This window comes from Cyprinus carpio, chromosome A6 (genome assembly GCF_018340385.1).
Source record: "Cyprinus carpio isolate SPL01 chromosome A6, ASM1834038v1, whole genome shotgun sequence".
NCBI lineage: Eukaryota > Metazoa > Chordata > Actinopteri > Cypriniformes > Cyprinidae > Cyprinus > Cyprinus carpio.
In genome coordinates this window covers 24,984,095-24,990,683 of record NC_056577.1, presented here as the reverse complement: position 1 = coordinate 24,990,683, position 6,589 = coordinate 24,984,095, and positions in this window count along the sequence as shown.

Below are 6,589 nucleotides of genomic sequence, written 5' to 3'. Positions count from 1 at the left end.
GACACTTAGAAAACAAAACATTTGACTCAAAAGCATTTGGAGGAGAAGCAACAGAAGAGAACATCTGTGAAGCTAGTGTTTTAGTCAAAGAAGTTGAGTTTATTGGAGATACAGTTACAGTGGACAGTAATATGACTACTGAGTCAGATTTGATTCAAAATGACACTTCCTCTGATGCAAAACTGAAACCATTAAAAGCATCTGACAATGCTAAGTGTGAAGTTCAGGAAGAAACAGACGCAGTTCCAAAGCAAAGTGACACCACCATCATTCCTGAAGATACTCAGAGAGAGGAGGCACACTCAGAATTCACAGTCATTCACAAGAGAAAAATGGGCTCAACTCGTAGACCTCTCAGAGGGAAAAAAGCACAAAGAAAAGAAAAAGAACATCTTGATGAAAATGAGACCCCTGACAGTGAAGGTATCATCAATGTAGACAAAGAAACTATTTGTTTGGAGAATGAACCCAGTCTAGATGAATCTACATTACAAAGTATAAAAGATGGAGTTAAAGAACAAGAGATGGAAATATGCGAGAAGAATGATGTTGGTCCTGTTGTAGGTTCTAAGTCCACTGACCTGCAGTCATTGTGTAGTTCAGATTTAACATCTGAGGAATCCACTGCAATAAGTATCTGTCACATCAAAGAACCACAAACCCTCATGAAACTGAATGAAGGGTCCCAGGAAAATGCTGGAGATGCTGAAAGAGTGGCAGTGGGGGGAGAAACAGACCTACATTTAGAAATTAAAGCACAAATCAAAACATCTGACTCAACCAGTGAAGCAGAAGCATCAGAAGAGAACATCTGTGAAGCTAGCGTTTTATTCAAAGAAGTTGAGTTTATTGGAGACACAGTTACAGTGGAGAGTAATATCACTACTGAGTCAGACTTTCTTCAAAGTTCTCCTGATTCATTGAAAGTATCTCAAAATTCTGTGAAAGAAGTTTCAGGAGAAACAGACACAATTCTCAAGCAAAGTCACATCAACATCATTCCTGAAGATTCTCACAGAGAAGAGGCACACTCAAAATCAAGTCCAGTTATTCATAAGAGAAAGATGGGCTCAACTCGTAGACCTCTCAAAGGGAATAAAGGACAAAGAAAAGAAAAAGAACATCATGATGAAAATGAGTCACTTGAGTGTGAAGGTATAATCAGTGTAGAGAAGAAAAACATTCAGTTTGGAGGATGAATCCAGTACAAATGCATCTCCATTAAGAACCACAAAAGATGGAGTTAAACAACAGGAGATGGAATTATGTGAGGAGAATGATGTTGGTCCTGTTGAAGGGTCTGAATCTGCTCTCCTTCAGTCATCATGTAGTTCAGATTTACTGTCTGAGGATTCAACTACAGTAAGTATCTGTCATGTCACAGAGTTGCAAACCCTCATGAAACTGAATGAAGAGTCCCAGGAAAATGCTGGAGATGCTGAAAAATTGGCAACAGAGGAAGACAAAGACTTACAATTAAAAAAATGAATCACAGAACAAAATGTTTGACTCAACAACTAGTGAAGCTGAAGGAAAAGAAGAGAACATCAGTGATGTTAGTGTGACATTACTCAGAGAAGTTGAAGTTAATCGAGATAAAGGAACAGTGGAGAGTAATATGACCACGGAGTCCGATTTTCTTCAAACTTCTCCTGATGCACACATCGAAGCATTGAAAATATCTGAAATTGCTGAAGAAAGTTCCAGGAGAAACAGACACAATTCTTAAACAAAGTGACACATCAGCATCATTCCTCAAGATTCTCACAGAGAAGAGGCACACTCAAAATCAAGTCCAGTTATTCATAAGAGAAAAATGGGCTCAACTCGTAGACCTCTCAAAGGGAATAAAGGACAAAGAGAAGAACATGACGAGAAAGAAATCTTCAGTTTGGAGGATGAACCCAGTCCAGATGAATCCAGACACACTGCAGTGAATGTCTGTGACATTTCAGAATCACAAACCTTCTCAAAAATTCATGCAGGGTCCCAGGAAAATACTGGAGATGTTGAAATAGTGTCAGCAGACGGAGACACAGAACTACACTTAGAAAACAAAACATTTGACTCAACAGCATTTAGAGAAGAAGCAACAGAAGAGAACATCTGTGAAGCTAGTGTTTTAGTCAAAGAAGTTGAGTTTATTGGAGATACAGTTACAGTGGACAGTAATATGACTACTGAGTCAGATTTGATTCAAAATGACACTTCCTCTGATGCAAAACCGGAAGCATTAAAAGTATCTGACAATGCTGAGTGTGAAGTTCAGGAAGAAACAGACGCAGTTCCCAAGCAAAGTGACACCACCATCATTCCTGAAGATATTCAGAGAGAGGAGTCACACTCAGAATTCACAGTTATTCACAAGAGAAAAATGGGCTCAACTCGTAGACCTCTCAGAGGGAAAAATGCACAAAGAAAGAAAAAGAACATCTTGATGAAAATGAGACACCTGACAGTGAGGTATCATCAATGTAGAGGAAGAAACAATTAGTTTGGAGAATGAACCCAGTACAAATGCATCTCCATTAAGAACCTCAAAAAATGGAGTTAAAGAACAGGAGATGGAATTATGTGAGGAGAATGATGTTGGTCCTGTTGAAGGGTCTGAATCTGCTTTCCTGCAGTCATCATGTAGTTCAGATTTACTGTCTGAGGAATCCACTGCAGTAAGTATCTGTCATGTCACAGAATCGCAAACCCTCATGAAACTGAATGAAGAGTCCCAGGAAAATGCTGGAGATGCTGAAAAATTGGCAGCAGAGGAAGAAAAAGACTTAAAATTAAAAACTGAATCACAGAACAAAATATTTGACTCAACAACTAGTGAAGCTGAAGGAACAGAAGAGAACATCAGTGATGTTAGTGTGACATTACTCAGAGAAGTTGAAGTTAATCGAGATACAGGAACACTGGAGAGTAATATGACCACGGAGTCCAATTTTCTTCAAACTTCTCCTGATGCACACATCGAAGCATTGAAAATATCTGAAAATGCTGAGAAAGAAGTTTCAGGAGAAACAGACACAATTCTTCAACAAAGTGACATCAGCATCATTCCTGACGATTCTCACAGAGAAGAGGCACACTCAAAATCAAGTCCAGTTATTCATAAGAGAAAAATGGGCTCAACTCGTAGACCTCTCAAAGGGAATAAAGGACAAAGGCCAGAACATGATGAGAAAGAAATCTTCAGTTTGGAGGATGAACCCAGTCCACATGAATCCAGAAATACTGCAGTGAATGTCTGTGACATTTCAGAATTACAAACCCTCCCAAAAATTCATGCAGGGTCCCAGGAAAATACTGGAGATGTTGAAATAGTGTCAGCAGACGGAGACACAGAACGACACTTAGAAAACAAAACATTTGACTCAACAACATTTGGAGGAGAAGCAACAGAAGAGAACATCTGTGAAGCTAGTGTTTTAGTCAAAGAAGTTGAGTTTATTGGAGATACAGTTACAGTGGACAGTAATATGACTACTGAGTCAGATCTGATTCAAAATGACACTTCCTCTGATGCAAAATTGGAAGCATTAAAAGTATCTGACAATGCTGAGTGTGAAGTTCAGGAAGAAACAGACGCAGTTCCCAAGCAAAGTGACACCACCATCATTCCTGAAGATACTCAGAGAGAGGAGGCACACTCAGAATTCACAGTTATTCACAAGAGAAAAATGGGCTCAACTCGTAGACCTCTCAGAGGGAAAAATGCACAAAGAAAAGAAAAAGAACATCTTGATGAAAATGAGACACCTGACAGTGAAGGTATCATCAATGTAGAGGAAGAAACAATTAGTTTGAAGAATGAACCCAGTACAAATGCATCTACATTAAGAACCTCAAAAGATGTATTTAAAGAACAGGAGATGGAATTATGTGAGGAGAATGATGTTGGTCCTGTTGAAGGGTCTGAATCTGCTCTCCTGCAGTCATCATTTAGTTCAGATTTACTGTCTGAGGAATCCACTGCAGTAAGTATCTGTCATATCACAGAATTGCAAACCCTCGTGAATCTGAATGAAGAGTCCCAGAAAAATGCTGGAGATGCTGAAAAATTGGCAGCAGAGGACGACAAAGACTTACAATTAAAAACTGAATCACAGAACAAAATGTTTGACTCAACAACTAGTGAAGCTGAAGGAACAGAAAAGAACATCAGTGATGTTAGTGTGACATTACTCAGAGAAGTTGAAGTTAATCGAGATACAGGAACAGTGGAGAGCAATATGACCACGGAGTCCGATTTTCTTCAAACTTCTCCTGATGCACACATCGAAGCATTGAAAATATCTGAAAATGCTGAGAAAGAAGTTTCAAGAGGAACAGACACAATTCTTCAACAAAATGACATCAGCATCATTCCTGAAGATTCTCATAGAGAAGATGCACACTCAAAATCAAGTCCAGTTATTCATAAGAGAAAAATGGGCTCAACTCGTAGACCTCTCAAAGGGAATAAAGAACAAAGGCCAGAACATGATGAGAAAGAAATCTTCAGTTTGGAGGATGAATCCAGTCCAGATGAATCCAGACACACTGCAGTGAATGTCTGTGACATTTCAGAATCACAAACCTTCCCAAAAATTCATGCAGGGTCCCAGGAAAATACTGGAGATGTTGAAATAGTGTCAGCAGACGGAGACACAGAACGACACTTAGAAAACAAAACATTTGACTCAACAGCATTTGGAGGAGAAGCAACAGAAGAGAACATCTGTGAAGCTAGTGTTTTAGTTAAAGAAGTTGAGTTTATTGGAGATACAGTTACAGTGGACAGTAATATGACTACTGAGTCAGATTTGATTCAAAATGACACTTCCTCTGATGCAAAACTGGAAGCATTAAAAGTATCTGACAATGCTGAGTGTGAAGTTCAGAAAGAAACAGACGCAGTTCCCAAGCAAAGTGACACCACCATCATTCCTGAAGATATTCAGAGAGAGGAGGCACACTCAGAATTCACAGTTATTCACAAGAGAAAAATGGGCTCAACTCGTAGACCTCTCAGAGGGAAAAATGCACAAAGAAAAGAAAAAGAACATCTTGATGAAAATGAGAAACCTGACAGTGAAGGTATCATCAATGTAGAGGAAGAAACAATTCGTTTGGAGAATGAACCCAGTCTAGATGAATCTACATTACAAAGTTTAAAAGTTGGACTTAAAGAACAGGAGATAGAAATATGCGAGAAGAATGATGTTGGTCCTGTTGAAGGGTCTGAATCTGCTCTCCTGCAGTCATCATGTAGTTCAGATTTACTGTCTGAGGAATCCACTGCAGTAAGTATCTGTCATGTCACAGAATTGCAAACCCTCGTGAATCTGAATGAAGAGTCCCAGGAAAATGCTGGAGTTGCTGAAAAATTGGCAGCAGAGGAAGACAAAGACTTACAATTAAAAACTGAATCACAGAACAAAATGTTTGACTCAACAACTAGTGAAGCTGAAGGAACAGAAGAGAACATCAGTGATGTTAGTGTGACATTACTCAGAGAAGTTGAAGTTATTGGAGATACAGGAACAGTGGAGAGTAATATGACCACGGAGTCCGATTTTCTTCAAACTTCCCCTGATGCACACATCGAAGCATTGAAAATATCTGAAAATGCTGAGAAAGAAGTTTCAAGAGGAACAGACACAATTCTTAAACAAAGTGACATCAGCATCTTTCCTCAAGATTCTCACAGAGAAGAGGCACACTCAAAATCAAGTCCAGTTATTCATAAGAGAAAAATGGGCTCAACTCGTAGACCTCTCAAAGGGAATAAAGGACAAAGACTGGAGGATGAACCCAGTCCAAATGAATCCAGATATTCTGCAGTGAATGTCTGTGACATTTCAGAATCACAAATCCTCCCAAAAATTCATGTAGGGTCTCAGGAAAATACTGGAGATGTTGAAATAGTGTCAGCAGACGGAGACACAGAACGACACTTAGAAAACAAAACATTTGACTCAACAGCATTTGGAGGAGAAGCAACAGAAGAGAACATCTGTGAAGCTAGTGTTTTAGTCAAAGAAGTTAAGTTTATTGGAGATACAGTTACAGTGGACAGTAATATGACTACTGAGTCAGATTTGATTCAAAATGACACTTCCTCTGATGCAAAACTGGAAGCATTAAAAGTATCTGACAATGCTGAGTGTGAAGTTCAGGAAGAAACAGACACAGTTCCCAAGCAAAGTGACACCACCATCATTCCTGAAGATATTCAGAGAGAGGAGGCACACTCAGAATTCACAGTTATTCACAAGAGAAAAATGGGCTCAACTCGTAGACCTCTCAGAGGGAAAAATGCACAAAGAAAAGAAAAAGAACATCTGGATGAAAATGAGACACCTGACAGTGAAGGTAGCATAAATGTAGTGAAAGAAACAATTAGTTTGGAGGATGAACCCAGTCTAGATGAATCTACATTACAAAGTTTAAAAGATGGAGTTAAAGAACAGGAGATAGAAATATGCGAGAAGAATGATGTTGGTCCTGTTGAAGGTTCTAAGTCCACTGACCTGCAGTCATTGTGTAGTTCAGATTTAACATCTGAGGAATCCACTGTAATAAGTATCTGTCACATCACAGAATC